This window comes from Spermophilus citellus (assembly GCF_964194105.1).
Source record: "Spermophilus citellus genome assembly, chromosome: 5".
In the NCBI taxonomy this organism is placed as follows: Eukaryota; Metazoa; Chordata; class Mammalia; order Rodentia; family Sciuridae; genus Spermophilus; species Spermophilus citellus.
Window position 1 is genome coordinate 4915785 of NC_138186.1, and position 16592 is coordinate 4932376.

At 49.1% G+C, this 16592-nt stretch overlaps 1 protein-coding gene across 17 annotated transcripts in view; it reads right to left on the reverse strand.

Moving 5' to 3' along the window:
* Positions 1 to 16592, reverse strand: part of LOC308649264 (uncharacterized protein) — a 305971-nt gene that overhangs the window by 127735 nt on the left and 161644 nt on the right. For 13 of the 17 annotated variants that reach the window (XR_014022060.1, XR_014022061.1, XR_014022062.1 and 10 more), the window contains one exon: positions 4920 to 5082. The exons of 2 other annotated variants lie outside the window; for them this stretch is intronic. The gene's annotated coding sequence lies outside the window, so the exon portion shown is untranslated. The remainder of the gene's footprint in view (positions 1 to 4919; positions 5083 to 16592) is intronic. 2 more of the 17 variants (XR_014022059.1, XR_014022068.1) reach the window with 1 other exon arrangement.

A 16592-nucleotide genomic window follows, 5' to 3' on the forward strand; every position in this document is an offset into this window, starting at 1 on the left:
CATCAAGCTGGTGGGTGATCCAAGTGGCCAATTCCCACCTTTCCTTCTTCCTTTTTACCTAGACATGACGATCCCCACCACCTGTGCCACATCAAGCATAAAGGGACCTGAAGACCACCTGCCCTTTCCTCCTGGGGGAAGCTGAAGAAGACATTTCGACCTCACTGGTCTTGGGGGCACACGCTCCCTGTGGTCTGAGAAAGTCCTGGGACTCAGCTGGCCGTGAGGAGCTGGCAGGGAGTTCCGCCTCCTCCCCTCGAGCGCTGGACACAGACGCGTGTTTTAAAGGTGAGTGAAGACAATTTCCGCTCTTTTTCTGGTATCACTCCTTACTGTGAAAAGGAGTAAGAATTAAATAAGGCCAGAGACCACCAGAAGGTGAGCAGGCACCATGGGGGTGGACCCCAACAGCCAGGGGATGCACAGCTCTGCAGGAGGCTCACAGCAGGACTTCCCTCACCTGCTCTCACCTCTTACCTTCCCTCAGCCTCATCAGCTTTGCTCTGTAGGACACAGTAGGACACAAGGAAACATCAGCTGCACATTAAGGAAAAGCCACAGCCCGACAGGACGGGACACGCCGAGACCCTCCAACAACCCTCCTAGGGACAAGGGAACCCAGGGGCCTCGCGTCTCCACCCAAAGCATCGCAGCAAGCACAGCGTGCTCCTGAATCCTGTTTCTATGTTCCAGAGGGAAAAAGCCTTTCCATTCTGGGTCTCTCCTGAAGGCCAGGCCACCTCCTTTGTAAGATCCCTTCTCCCACTGGCCCTGACCCATAGCCCAAGAGTGAACTCATCACTTGCTTAAAAAATATATATAGATAGATAGATATAGATGTCTGCACACCCTTGTTCATAGAGCAACATTCACAAAATAATGGTGATAAGAGCCTACACATGGAAGCAACCCAAGTGCCCATCACCAGATGAATGGATGCAGCGTGAAGTGTACAATAGGTTATTATTCAGCCTTAAAGACGGTGGGGTGGATTCTGACATCTGTCACGCACCGAGGAATCCTGAAGGTATGACGCTAAGCGAAATCAGCCAGTCACAAATGGAACAACAGGAATAGAAGAAATGGCAGTTCTAGGGGCTGTGGGGAGGGGAACAATGAGTTGTTTCATGAGTTTTGCAAGATGTAAGGCTCTGGAGATTGGGTGCACAAGGATGGGAATATTCTCAACACTACTCAACTACATACTTGAAAAGAATGAAAATGGTAAGTTTTATGTTATATGTTTCTTAATCATAATAAAAAAATAAATTAAAAAGACATATATTTAGCCCACAAACTGGAATCAGTTGCTTTCTCTTCTAAACTACCTCTGAATCCTCAAGAGCTAATTGGCAAGAATCACTTGCCTCATATGGCACCCCTTGGATCCCCTGAAATAACAGGTGCTGGCATCACTGCTTACTTTACAGCCAAGCAGGCGGAGGTCCAGAGTGACTCAGTGTCTTTGCAAGATGGCGCCCTCACGGATGAATGAAGGGTGCCACATCTCAGCTTGTCTTACAGAGCCTGCTCTTCCTCCTAGATGACCTCACCATTCCTGCAAGCAGGCTTCCCCCACCCAACCCTCCTAACAGCTCTCCCAAAGGTCACGGTCACCTCCCTGTCCATTCCTGGGCTTGGTGGGCTTGTCTACACTTGGCTTCTGTGGGAGGCGATGCAGACTGACCCACCCTGGCCTTCTGGACACAGTCTCTTCCTCCACTTTCTCCTGATAATCCTACCGTCTGACCATTCCTTCCTTATCATGTTCTTAAGAAACAGAGTCTTCCTCAATTTCCGCCAAAACAATGGCTAGTCAGTGACTAAATAAGTAGTGAAGTTACAGTACTTTAGATTCATTTCACACATTCTCAGGGTTGTTTTTGTTATCTGTTCTAGATCTCTGGAGACAGGTTCTCTAGAGTTGTCCACGAAGGTGGGGAGTCTCTTTTACTTACCATACGCCTCTCAGAGCCGAGTGCAATATATGACATGTAGTAAGTTTCACAAAGAATTATTAAATTTGATCTTAATAGAACCAAATCCTTGTGTTCAAAACCACTTTTCCCAGCACTCTTCCAAATTCAATGAGAAAATTTCCCCAACTACTTAGCTGTCACCCTCACTCCAAGGCCAGATAAGGTTCATCAGGGGCTCCAGGGAAGATCTAAAGCAGTTGAAAAGCTTCACAGCGTTACTTCTCAGATCCCTGCCATATCTCACCCCAGTACAAAAGCATTAAATGAAATTAGAATATTCCAATTTTCCTACATGTCCACCTACTACTTGAACTAAATACTTGAAACCCTAACACAAGAAATTAGAGGAAACTCGAAAAGTGTGATCGTTCCAGTCAGCTAGATTTTGGTGAAGAGTATGTTCACTTAGCTGTAGATTAAATTCACCCCACCATGTCCCTGCACAGCAAGTTACACAACCGTCCCCTTTTATCCTGTTATTTCCTTAAAATAACAGGCTGCTTCACCAGCACCCTCTGTAGGTGACACACCCGAGGCTGGCCCTACATCTTCCTTTGTACTTCATCCTTTTTTGAACAGGACATGCGGAAGTCTACTTCTGATCTCTGACCTCAGGAATGTTCTCCTATTAGTTCTCTGCCCAGCATAATGGAATCCTAATAGGCTGCTGGGATTCGCTCTGCAAAAATCAATGTTGTAGACCCAGCAGGCAACTCAGCTGCTCCAGTGGGTGCGGTAATGCACACAGCACTGGGTACCCCTGGGTAAGTCACTGCTCCAAGGAATGGACACTTACCCTAGGGAACTCACAGCTGGCCTTCCTTTTTTTATTACAGCATTATAATCACACATAGTATTTGGGTTCCCACTGACAAAAGCATAGATGCAAGGAATTTGATTTTTATTCCTACTCCTCCACCCCATTATCCCCTCCTCTACTCCACCGACTTTTCTTTCACTCCTTTATTCATTTACTTTTTATTGGCACCTTCTACATATACATAAAGGTGGAATCCCCCTGGGTACATTTAGGTGTGTATATGACAGGACTCTGTTGGATTCACTCCATGTTTCCTCCCCTTTCCCTCCCTCCCTTCCTCTCTTTCTCCTCCTACTCTCTTATCTTACCTTATCTTCATCCTATCTGATCCCCTCCTCCCTCTTTCCTCTATTTTGCTCTAGCTTCCACATAGGATGGAAAACATTTGACTTGATTTTCTGAGTCTGGCTTATTTCACTTAGCATGATTTTCTCCATTTCCATCCATTTATCGGCAAATGCCATTATTTCCTCCTTCTTTGTGGCTGAGTAAAACTCCGCTGTGTGAATGTGCCACATGTTCTTGCTCCATTCGTCTGTTGACAGGCATCTGACTGGCTCCATGTCTTAGCTATTGTGAACTGAGGTGCTGTAAACATTCTAGTGATGGTCTCTACAGTATGCTGGTTTTAGTCCTTTTGCATAAATACCAAAGAGGAAAGATAGCTAGTCATATGGTGGGTCCGTTTCTAGTTTTTGGAAGAATCTTCACACTGCTTTCTAAAGTGGTTGGATTAATTTTCCGCCCCACCAACAATGAATGAGTACACCTTTTTCTCCACCTCCTCACCAACATCTATTTATTTATTTTGTATTCTTCATAATTGCCAATCCGACTGAAGTGAGATGAAATCTCAATATCTCTGATTCCTAGAGATATTGAACATTTTTCATATCTGTTGGCCATTTGTGCTTCTTCTTTTGAGAAATTTGTTTAGTTTTTTTTTTTTTACTCATTTATTGATTGGGTTTTTTGTTTGTTTTGTTTTTAGCATTGAGTTTTTTTATATGTTCTGGATATTAATCCCCCATCAGAGAAGTAGCTGGCAAGGATTTGTTTTCCCGTTCCATAGGCTCTCTCTTTCCTCTCTTTGTTTCCTTTGTTGCTCAAAGCTTTTTAATGTGATGGCATCCCACTTTATTGATTCCTGGTTTTATTTCTTGAGCTTTAGGGGTCTTGCCGAGGAAGTCAATGCCTGCACTTATATGATGAAGTGCTGACCCTAGGTTCTTTTCCAGCAGTTACAAGGTTTCTGGCCTAATTCCTAAGTCTTTCATCCGTTTTGATCTGACTCTTGTGCAGGGTGAGAGACAGGGGTCTAGATTCATTCTTCTACATATGGATATCCAGTCCTCCCAGCACCGTTTGTTTAAAAGGTTGTCTTTTCTCCAATGTGTGTTTTGGGCACTTTTGTCAAGGGTCCGATGACTGTAGGTATGTGGCTCTGTCTGTCTTGTATACTATCCCACTGGTCTCCATGTCGATTCACTCAGATCTTCTTTAAATGGATTTTTTTGTGTGTTTGATTTAGGTATTGAGACTAATTCCCCACCTTATTTAAAATACTTCAAAAATACTTACAAACCTGTAATATGGACAACATCCAAAATATTTTTTTTTTGCACAATGTAAAAAAGAAAAAATTTCACCAAAGAAAGAAACGTGATTACCGAGTAGTGTTGTGAATTTGGGAAGTTGGCTGCTACGAGAGAGGGGATAATTTCTTTTAAGTCTAGATGGAAAAAAGAACCAACTATCACCGTAACACACTGGTAGATTGAAATGGGGCCTTACAAGGAACATGGAATCCAATATCAATTTTTGAGAAAAATTATTTTTCAACAAACGAAAGGTCACTCTTTGATAACACAACTGTGATGGCCCAAGAGGCTGACCCAAGAAAGCCTACCTTTTTAAGATGGAGAAGATGCCTTAAAAGATCATCTCTCTTTGAAAGAAGGAGGAAAGAAGAGCCTGTCTAAACTTCTGAGAGTGACAGAAAACACGTTTTCTTTTCATCCCGCGGTCGTCTTCGATGACACCCGTATCCAGAGTTAAGGCTTTCTCAATGTTTTGCTGCTGTTGTTGTTTTATAAAATGCATCTATGAAATTATCTCACCCAGCATGAAGGCTCTGCTTTCAGAAGGCTGCAGTCTCTGAAGTCCAAGTATGTCACTGGAACGGATGCTGCCCAGAGAAGGTACGGGCGCCCAGGGGGTGAGGCGGGCGGACCTGGGAACCCCCGGGGAAGACTCGGCACACCCTCTCTTCAGCGGGGTTCCCTGTGTGTGACAACAAAAGAAAACTGACTTATTTGGTCAATATTATTGTCTCCAAATTCCCTGCAGTGGACCCTCTTGCTGTCTGCAGAGGGGGCTCGCACTCCCACCGCCCCTGCTCTGGAGACCTCAAGAGCACATGTGGACCTAACTCTGCCACTGCCTTCGTGGGGTCACCGAGCTGCCACCCTGCTACCCGCCGTAGCTCCTGCAGTCAGCACCTGTCCCACGACCCTCGTTTTCTGTTTCTTTCCTTCCTCCCCGCTGGCCTATGCGGTCCTGAAGGTCGCAGACCCTGACTTGACCTTCCCAACATTTCCAAGTGCCCCCAGCACAACAGGTCCTCGGTAGGGCCATTAATTTAAGGGAAATCCGTGCTGCACCTGGAATGAACCAGGCCCTGCTCTGGGAGCCGGGGTGGTGACAGGGAAGGAAACACACACCAGGGTCAGTCTGGGCAAGCTGACAGTCCACCATGTTCCTACGGGTGGACAGAAGGCTACTAGAGAACCAGCTCCTTCTCTCCTTGACACTTGGAGATCTTACACAGAGAAAGAAGTAAACCTGACCCTGACCTGCAGTTACAAATCTCTACAATCACGAATGTGCAGTCCAAGCCCCATCAGAGTCCTCGAGTTATGAGTGGACCTGTTCATCTCCTTTATCAACAACCAATATCAAAAGATGGGAGATGGGACCCACGTGTTGCCATCGGACGGACGATCATTCAGACCACACACTGGAACGTCTACTCGGAGGCAGCCAGGGTTATCTTCAAAAATGGGAAAGTGAGGGCTGGGATAGAGCTCAGGTGGTAGAGTGCTGGCTTTGCATGCATAAGGCCCTGGGTACAATTCCCACCACCACCAAAAACAAACCAGAAAAGCATGCTGGGAGAGATGCTGAGGACCAGGCTTCCTCCACCACCACCGCTAATTCTAACAACAGCGCCCATCCTCGGAACGTTTGCAGCCTCAAAATCCTTTCATTTCACTCATGTTCCTGCATGTGAACCCTCACATGGCAGCTGATGCAGGGGGCTCGGATTCCTAGTATCTTGTGTCTATAGATGCTAAGTGGAGGCTCAAAGCGGTCAGGTCCTTTTATGCAGTGGGTAAATTATAAGGTCAAACTAACAGGAGAGCCACGGACTGCAAGGTCGACAGCAGGTTCTAAGGACGGCACACCACCTCAAGAGGAGACATGGGACACAGAGTTGGAAACACACCAAACACTCAGGTGCAACACAAGTCCTCTCCCCAACCATGCCCCACCCCCCCCCTCTTGCACCCCTACGTTTTGGGGTTCCACAGGCCAATCAACCAGTCACCGCCAACGAAGACTACCCTTCCTACAGAAGTCAGGGGCAGACCTTCCGACAGTGGCCTACCGGTGCTCTGCATCATGCCCTCATCGCCCCTCGACTCTGGAGCGGCTCCCCCAGCTCACTAACATCCTGTCCAAGACAGCAGGCCCTGCTCCCCAAGCTCTGGGAGGGCCAGAATGTCACACACTTCGGCCACCCTGGTCGTGGGCACGCTTTGTGACCGGTAGCAGGATGAGTCGTGAATGAATGCACGAGGCCCCACTGCCCTGTGAAAGCTGCTCAGGAGTTTCTGCTTTTCCTCCATCGCTGGCGCCATCGGAAGGCGGAGGCGCTCCCGGCTCCCCGTGTGCATCACGCGCCCGCCGAGCCCAGATGGTGCCGGGTTTCTGCGGCATGTGTGTTGCATCAATATTTGCTCATTGATCTGTTGCTCAAATACCACGACTGAGTTGTGTTTGTCTGGCAAATCAGGCGACTTTAATAATTAGTGTCTGAGGTGGGAAAATGTCTTCTAAAACACTTCGAGGTGAATGGGAAGGATCAAGAGTGACCCTGGCCTATGGGAAGTGCACGAGAGGGAAACCCATTCCCTAGCCCAAAAGAATCGTGAAATCAACAAGAGCAACACTGTCTGTGTCATTCTACACACACACACACACACACACACACACACTCAGACACACACACACACTCAGACACACAGAAGCATGCCAAGTAACAAAAGTACCTCTGAGGCTGATGGAAACCTGCAGAGTCACACCACTGTCACTGAAACGCAGATGTGTCAACTCTTGCTCTAGCAAACTCAAGACTCCTTCTCATGTCTACAAACACCGTACGTTGTAATTCTTCTGACAAAAGCGCATGCACTAAACTATTATTAGACCCCCTAACCTGAATGGGGTGCTTTGAACCAGATTTCAGATTCATTAAAGGTTAACTAGAAACTATCAGTGGTTCGAGCTTTTTGACTGGAGCGGGTTGGGGGGATTGGAGAATGTGAGAGTTAGCTGGGAGAGCACAGATCAGTTAAAGCCCCCACCCAATGAAAGGAGCCTTTCTGTGGCTACCACTGAGACCCTGAGGAAATGCATTAAAAGTCCATGTTTCCACTTAATGAACATACTTCATCTTTCTTTGATGATAAAGAATTTTCAGGTGGCACACGGTTATGTTTGGAATCAATCTCTCAGGTACTGGGAGCTACAGGAGATGTGATCAAGGAACACAGAGGCAAAGGAACACAAATCTCATGTCCAGGAAAACATATAAAATTTAAAATCCTTAATATGTCTCTGTCTTCTAAGAGATGCTCAAAGGAAGCCAGATTGGTTAAAGACCAATGATTTTTGGATTCTGTTTATCTGGGGTTTAATTTTATCTTCACTGAAAAAAAATAATTTGATGTTACTATTGATGTAACAAGGAGTCAGATCAGACCAAAAGACAATAATGTTGTCAAAGCTTAATTGAAAACTCTCCTGAATTATTAATAATAGCATAATTCCTGCTTCTAGCTGAATACATAATTATCTTAATGGAAGCATGCCCAATGATAAGACTGTATTGCAATAAAAAAAAACTACTACACCTCACAACATAGAGTTGCTTTGGACCTATGTGCAAGGTCTTTTTTTGTAAATCTCATGACATCTGAAATATTTTAGGTGAAGTCACCAATGTAAGAGACTTCCAATCGTCAGTCCTAAATACAACTCCCTTTCTTCACACTCCACTTGCCCTTTTAAATCTTTCCATGTCCACTTTTCCTAAAGAGAAGCACAACCTTAGAGGACACCCTCCCTAGAATGACCTTAGAAACACGTGAAGACACGCCACCCGTTAGCGTACTAAAATGAGAGCCCACCCTCCTGCCAAGGAGGAGGCAGAAGCCCTCTAACTGTGCACGGTGTCGTGTCACCAGGGTAAGGGAATGGAAAGCCTCTGAGGAGGTGGCCACAGTCCATCATCTGGGAAGCCCTCTAGAGTCAGGTGACATTCAGACAGAACAGAGGAAGGTCAGGAGCCCTGGAACAGCACCTCACTGGCCTGGACACATCCAAGCCACATCGACAAGCTGGACAAGGTGGCTACAGCCAGCAGGTAGAGAGGAAAATGGCAGAGGTCACAGAGGTAGTGATGACCTGACTCCCCCAACCCTGCCCAGAAGCCCTGGTGGAGCCGCTGAGGGGCAGCGGGGTGGTGAGCAAGGGACCTGGCCGTATGGAGCCCACCGAGCCAGAGTGGGCCCGAGGAGCAGCGATCCAGCAGAGTCAAGCTGGGAGGTGGGGGCTCACCTGTCCCACAGGTGGAGTGCCACCAGGGTCTGGGGCAGATGCCTGCTCCTCGCAGCACCACAACCCAACACCCCGAGCACCCACAGCTCCTGACCTCAACCTCCTGCTTCCCACAAGCAGAAACCGAAGTAGGACAGAATAACAGGATGGTGGGGCTGACCAGAATCACTGCTCCTTTTCCAAACCCTGACCACAGAAACCCCTAGACCAGCAGACTCAAGTGACGAGCCCTCCTGGAGCCCCTCTTGTCATGTGGGGTGACCTGTTTCTATTCACACTTGAATAAACCCTGCTCTTATGGCCACTCATCCTGGTCTGTGGATTTCAGTTTTTGGATTCGTGAAACAAGAACCCAGAGAGAAGTCGGCAGTGAGCTGCTGGGGTCTGCTCAGCGCTGGGGGGTGTGGCCGCCACCAGAGCTGCAGTCTATTTCGGGGCCTTCACATTGTGCAAACCCCACCTGCCAGCAGAAGTGCAGAAACTCCAGCCTCCGTGGGAGCAGATCCCTGGACCTCAGAGTCCTGCGTGCAGTGCAGTGGACGCTGTGGCTACCATCGGCTCCACCGCCAGGTCCAGGGCCTGCTGCTGAATCACAGCAGCTTACGAGACGGTGGAAACCGCCACTCCATCCTCCTCAGCTCCCATCTCTAGACGGAGATCTGCAGCTCATACGCCTAGTGACGTCTACGGGCCCCGAGTTGTCAAAACCACTGCCACCAGGCTTGAACCTGCACTTCAACTTTTATAAGGCAGAAGTAAACGTGCCCCATGAGCAGTTCAAAGGTTGAAGAAAAAGTGGAAATAACAGAAACTCACAGTGGGCACCCCACCTCCTAACTGCCCTTCCTCCTTCGTCTCCTGTCCCAGCTGGGGACAGCTACCCAACCATCTCCACTAGAGGGATGAGAGCCCTGCTGCCCCACATCACACCAAGCCCACCCACTCCACCTCCAAACAGTCCTCTGATACAGCTCTCCCAAGCAGCCCAGGCCCCTGCCTCCATCCAGGCCTTCATCCTGTTTGGAAGTGCTTCATCCAAACAAAGTGCTACTGCATGTCCCCCCATTCCCCAATTCCCTCCACCCTCTGTGCTGTCGGAAAAGGGATTCTGTTACCATGCACACCTCACCACCATACCTATGACCCCTAGATCAAGACCTGACCTGGGCTTCGCTCCGCAGCCTCCTCTTCAACCAGTGCCCCTCTTCTAACCCACCAAAGCGAGATGCCTGCCATCGCTGGCCTACCTACTCGGTGATGGCTAAAGCTCATATCCCCTCCTGCCCGGGGAACAGCCCCTCTTCCTAAGGAGGATTAATTCCACTTCATTCTTAAGAGGCAGAGAGTATATGGTGCTCTGATTCTAGCCCCTGAAGAAGGGAGCAGTTCCACTCCCCAGCCTTTACCACACCTTCCTAAAAGGCCATTTACGTCTCAAACCACCCCACTCTCTAGATTCAGAGCTCCTTAAAGATGGAGACCATTTCCCAGGTCCCCTCGAGTTCCAGAAGGTAGCACAGTGGTACCTCGCAGATGATGGAAGGGGAAATAAAAAGGCTCAGCTTCATCATTTATCGTTGCCTGATATTTATAGAGAGGAGACTGTAGGAGAGTGTTTTAAAAAAATAACACTGTGGCAAGAAGAAAAAGCAAACTTTCGAACAACAGAATGCGGTTTTAAAACAACAGCGACTTCAACAAACGCCAGAAGCATTTCCAACTGCAAACCTTGAGGGTGTCCTGGTCTCAGTGAAGTCTGCGTCCCTTCCAGAGGCTGTAAGGAGTGACAGGGAGCCACAGTGCATCCTAGGCCAGTGGTGTGGCAGTCTCCCTGGGAAGCAAATCCCTGGCTGTGGATAAACATGAAAGCGTCTTCTGCCTACTTACCCACACTGCTTTCGATCTTCATTTCCCCAACATCTTAGGGTCTGTTTTCTTCCTGTGTCATTACCACAGTTGGATGGCTTAAATGAGACTTGGTGGGGAACATGGGGTCCAGAGGGAATCTTATTCATAAGGAAAGTGTGAATCCCAAGGAGAAGCCAGCGTGGAGTGGGCCTTCCTCCCCAGTTGGAAACCATGCCATGAAATCTGCAATTGTTGGTTATGGCTTGTCCCTGAAGGTGCGTGTGTAAGGAGCCCGGTCCCCAGTGTGGCAGTACTGAAGGTGATGGGACTTCAGAGTGGGCCACGTGGAAGACGAGGTGCTGACTGCCCTCCTGCAGGGGTTACTGCTAATCTCTCAGAGTGGGCAAGTTCCCAAGGAGAAGGTGGTTCTAGAAAGACGAGGCTGGCCCTCCTGTCTCACCATGTGACAGCCATCTATCTGCCTCTCTCTCTTGGACTCCCTGTCTCTCTCCACTGATGGTCTGCACCTCCTGGGAACTCTGCCTGCATGAAGCCCACCACCGGACGCAGTCCCCCAAGCTTGGACTAGAAGTGTGAGCCAGAACAAACACTTTACAACTTACCCAATCTGTGGTGTCGTGTTATTAGCAACCCCAAACAGGCTAAACAAACTCTGTATAGATCTAAGTTTGCCAGCATTTATGCCAAAAATAATAACAGAAAAAAGGAGAGGGGTCAGGAGAGGGGAGAGGGACTTGACAAAGTCCACGTGTGCGAGTCTGGCAGTGCAGTCACGTGCCTTCTGCTGGCCCTCTCCCGAGAGGCATGTCCTCATAAACCTCCTGTGAGCTCAGCCCAGAGCAGGAGAGGGCAGGAGTCCGGGAAGCAGAAGGCCAGGGTATTACCGTGGAGTCAGCAGACAGCCGGGCTCAGACACAGCAAAGACCCACAGGGAAAACCACCACCGGCAAAGGCGGCCCAACTCCTGGGAGACCGGTAGTTAGAGAAAGTCTTTTTTAAACTCAGTGGAAAAGGCGCACATACAGCAGGCACCAGGGTAATTACCAAAGCCACCGGCACGTCTGCCAAGCCTGGCTGATGTGGCCTCTTGACCAGGTTTGGCTCTTGGCTTCTGCTGCACTCTGGTCCCCAGCTCTTCCTCCTCCCACTACTAAATACACCAGTGGTGACCTGCTCCACATATCACGAACCCCAGCTACCAGTCTGCTGGGTTGTTGGCATCTACTACAAACGGCAGAGCCTTTGTGAAACAGACCTGAGCTCTCCAAAACGACTGCAGCATTATATCCAAGAATTCATTTCTCCATCTCCAGAGGTCATTGTGAAGGTTCCCGTCAAACGCACACAGCCAGCGAGGACCTAACGCAATCAATAACGAATTTTTGCTCATCGACTTCAATGGGAAGACTCCTGTCACTCAGCCGCTGCCGTGGGGGAACCAAAATGAGCTCACAGTTCTGCGCCACACCCCACCCTCCAGTCCCTCCTTCACCACCGTCCTACTCACATGTGACAACAACCCCCAAATCACTCTCCCCGGCTGCTCTGATCAAGCCCAGAGCCAGATATCTGTGGATGTCCTGGACGCTTCAAGAGCAGCCTGCTTGAAGTTGAGCTGCTTGTGACACTGACCACCAGCTCGAGTTCTTCTTGACCCAGCTCTCTCCTCCGGCCTCACATAGAGCCAGGATAGCCATCATGCCCAGCTCTGCTATAATAGCCAGAGAAGTCCTCGGTCACACGGAAGGGCCTCTGAGCACCTCTCCGCAGACTCTAGCAAGTGGTGCTTAATTCCCTCCAGGCCCACCCTGGGGGCACATTTTTATTCTCTCAACTCTCCTCTATCCCAATTTCAAAAGCACTAGAGGGCATTCAACAGGGTCTGTTCTGTGCACGATGCAGGAGGGGACGATACGCACTTTATGAAACCACTATAAACCTGTCTGAAGTCAGGGCCAGAGAAAGGTGCTCACGTTTCACCGCAGTGGTGTGTCCAGGGACAAGTCCTCAGAAGGAAACAGGAACACGCTTCACACAGCCTCCCAAAGAGCAGCCAGTTGGTTGCCCAGGAACGAGACGCAGAGCCAGAAAGGACCTGGACGGAGACTTAAGAGGCGAAGGAGGCAGGAGCCAGTACCCAGGACATCAGCCGTGCTGAGAGCCCACCACGGATCTAGTGGCCCTCGGCGATGACAGCCAGGCACACTCGGGGTCCCTTCGACACCCGAATTCTTCCAGCCTGCCCTCCCCCTGCTGCAGTGCAGCGCAGTTGGAAGCATTTCAGGAGAATGCACTGCCCCAGCCTCAGTCTTTCCATGCAACTCATAGTGAAAATTTCTAAGAATAAAGCATCGAGTTAGGAGGAGCCAGCTACCAGGCACGACTCAGTTCAACCTTGGGGGAAGGAAGGTTTTGGTCAAGGGCTCCGTGTCACTGAGCTGCTTTTCCTTGTTCTCTTTGGGAGTAGAGTCACCATTTCCAGGCGTGAACCACACAAGAAGTGTGGACTATAAACTCTCTGGGCATCCCTGGACAGCCCAGAAACCCGCAGCTAGAAGGACAGAGCTTGTGTGTGCGCTGCCTTCTATAATAAAATTATTTTTCCCCCTGGGTTAAGGTGATTACTCAAACTCTGGAGACTCCTCCTCACCCATCCGGCCCACTCGCATTTTCCTTAGGCTGACCGACTCTAGGAAAACAAGTATTGCATTATGCCTGACTCCTTGGAATGAGATCAGTTCTGGTTTCAGATTCCCTTGCAGAACCACCCCAAGGCCATAGACCCTGTAAAAACCCCAGATGCCTAACAGCTCAGGAAGGCCTGGGCTCAACAAGAAAGCACTACTTAAGTAATAAGCGGCCAATGCATCCTCAACCCAGACTGGCACCTCCTGGGGTCTCCTCCCAGGCGATGGGCAGGCCCACATCTGTAAACAAGCCAGTCTCGGGCGGCTCAGCTCCTCCAAGGAGGCAGAGGCTTGAGCCCAGGGTTCGGCAGTGATTTTCTCCAAGTGGCACCATCTGCACACGCCCTGCCAGACTTGCTGACAGAGCAGGCTGCGTAGACCATTACTAATCTGCCAGGGTCAGCAGGGTCGGCCTGCCACAGGATGCCTATGGATTTCAAAGGCCAGCCTTCCCTCCACGCCAGCTAATCAATCTAAGTTGGAAAGCCAGCATGTTTTCATTTCACGTTTTTTGAAGCTCTTAGTGTGGGAATCGCTGGCATGTCATCGACGTCCGGATACTACTTCAGTCACATGACACCTTTGGAGCAGGAGGCTCCCACATTGATCCTTGGCCAGAATTTGGTGACCGGGCCAGGAGGACGACTTTCATCAGGCAGCAAAAGCCTTTAAAATCGTGACCCCAGGGAAGGACATCATGGGACAACACTCAAAGTCAACTCTAAGTCCTCTTAGCTGAGTCTGCAAAAGACTCATAAAAGCCTGTTTACAGTCAGCCTAGCAGAAACGGACCATGTGAGCCCGGGCAGTGTAACCAGAACCAGTAACTCAAAACCCGGCCTCACTCCCCGTCTACTCCAGAGTCCACCCCCCAGTGCTGCCACCTGTCACCCACTGCCCATCAAGTGCTTACCAAGCCTCCACTGTGTGCCAAGGGCTCCGTAGGCCCCTGAGCATCTTTCTTTCACCCAGGGACAGGATGACTCCGAGTCTAGTACACAGAGAGTGGGCGAGACAGGTCCAAGGGCCCCCTGAGACAGAATCACGTCAACCCTGTCTTCAAAGTGCCACCATCAAGCACCGGCAAGCTCATTCCAGGCTTGTTGCAGTAATGAAATAGAAGACCCTTTATATAATTCTGTAAGTAAAATTTTTTTTCCTGTGGGGTGTCATGGCCAATTACTGTAATCGCTTCTTTGTAGACAATGTTATTCTAGATCTTCAAGTCAAACTATGACTCAATCTGATAATCAAAACTCCAACAGCCACAAAACCGAGGCATTGCTATAAGCACTGAAGAAACTGGATCTTTTGTTTACAATAATTAAAGGTTTAAAGAAATGGTGAGATAAGTGACCTCATCTTCCTCTTGCTTAGATATCAGTTTCTTAACAAAAACTTAATAGAGTTTAAACTGGGCAAAAGAGGTAGGAGCAGAAGGAATTGGTGAGCTAAAATATAAGTAATAATTTCTCCAACCCAGATCACTCTCCTTATAAAACTGGTCTTGTGAAGGATGACGCTGGAAGATTTGCCAATCAGACTCCGCCACTGGGGTACAATCAGAGAAGCAGGTTTTACATGAGCTCCTGTTGAATAATTCCTTCTTCCATCTCTTTCAAGCTCCAGGCAACTATAGATAACTCCCAGGTAGCTTGGCTACTGAACCATCCGTCCTTCCCAATTCTGCCTCTTGAGAGGATGGCTCTGTATCATCCAAAAATAAGCCACACGGTCATTTGGATCCTCTCCAGCTATTCCGTGTTGCAGAATCATTGCTATCTGCATAGCCTGGAGACTGTGCGACAAACCAGAGACCCGTGGAATACGAGCACTGGATGTGATCGCGTTTCACGCTTACTCTGCCTTTCCAAACTCCTGGGACCTCAGGGGCCCTACAAGAGATCTCACTCCATTTAACTTAGGAAGTTAACATCTCCACATCCCAGGGTGGCTCCTGGGGCCTTTCAGGAATCATCTTGCAAGGTCTGAGTTCACACATGAGGCTCTTCACGCCAAGCCTTGAGACCTCCTTCCCCGTCTCCAGCCCCTAATCAGGCCGTGTCTTCATCACGCTGGCCACCAGCGGCTCCTGTTTAAACAAAGACCGCCCAGCCTTCAGCTTCATTTATCTCCGTCTGGTTCTGCTGGAGAGAGATAAGAATCTAGACAGAGGCTTTTGTAGAGTTTTACCTGTAACTTGTTTAAACCACCAACTACAAACACAAGCTGAGCTTTGGAGCACCGCAGGTGCCAGGTGCAGGGATAACCTGCACAGGCCTGGGCTTCCGGTGGCGGTGGCGGCGGCTCGGAGCAGAGGCTGCAGGCAGACTGATCAGAATCAAGAAGCCGGGGGCAGAACAAAAAATCCTTGAGAGGCCTGAAAAGACCCATCGAAGCAAGAAGGTAGCCAAACAGTGACCAAAGTATGCCTATAAAACTCAGAAATGCATCCAGTGACCAAGGTCAGGTGGAGATGGTGACCAACCCCGTCTCTCAAACAGCCCGAGAAGGAAGCCCCACCACCTGGGGCGACTCTCCTGGCAAGGACAGACAGCACCTTCAGTCTTGCCTGCTTCTGTTTGATTTCTAAGCATGTAATCGCACTCACCAGCCTGTTACCAAGAAGCAGGGTCTGCATGTATCAGCTCCCTTGCCAACTCTCCATCACTGGGTGTGACGACTGAAGCATCAACAGGCTGGGGTTGGAGATTAGTGGTAGCACTTGCTTAGCATGCAGGAGGCCCCAGGTTCCAGCCCCAGTGCATACAGAGACACACACACACACGTACAAACCTTCATGCTGAGGCTACCTTTACAGAATCGGTGAAAAGAAGAAACAAGCTTTATTTTCCTCTCTGACTTCTCTGACCACTTAGATTTTATCTGGTTTAGGAAGATTCTAAAGGAAAACTCCTACAGGAGACTTAGGAACCCAATCCAGCAGGAAGATGGATCAAAGGACTCTAAATGAAATGTTGTGGTCACTCTTCCTTTAGGTGCCCTTAGTATCTGCCCAAGGGCTACCTCTGTGACGAATCAAAATGGCTTGCCCCAGGCTCACAGGAACCAGATTCAAATTACAGTCGAGGTCTGATTGTGAAAACCCATCAATGTTAAAAGTGCCAATTTTCTTTAACATTTAATACCTTCACTCCATGTAAAGCCACCCTCTACACTGGTTTTGAGATCAGCATCCGATCCCCAATTCTGACTCAAGGAAGCCAGCTGTGACCCCTCGGTGGACGTCACTGAGGACACCTCATTACACCTGAGACACGCTGACTGCAGGGTGGGAAGCAGATCACCAGGTGGACTGGATTGTTAAGGAGA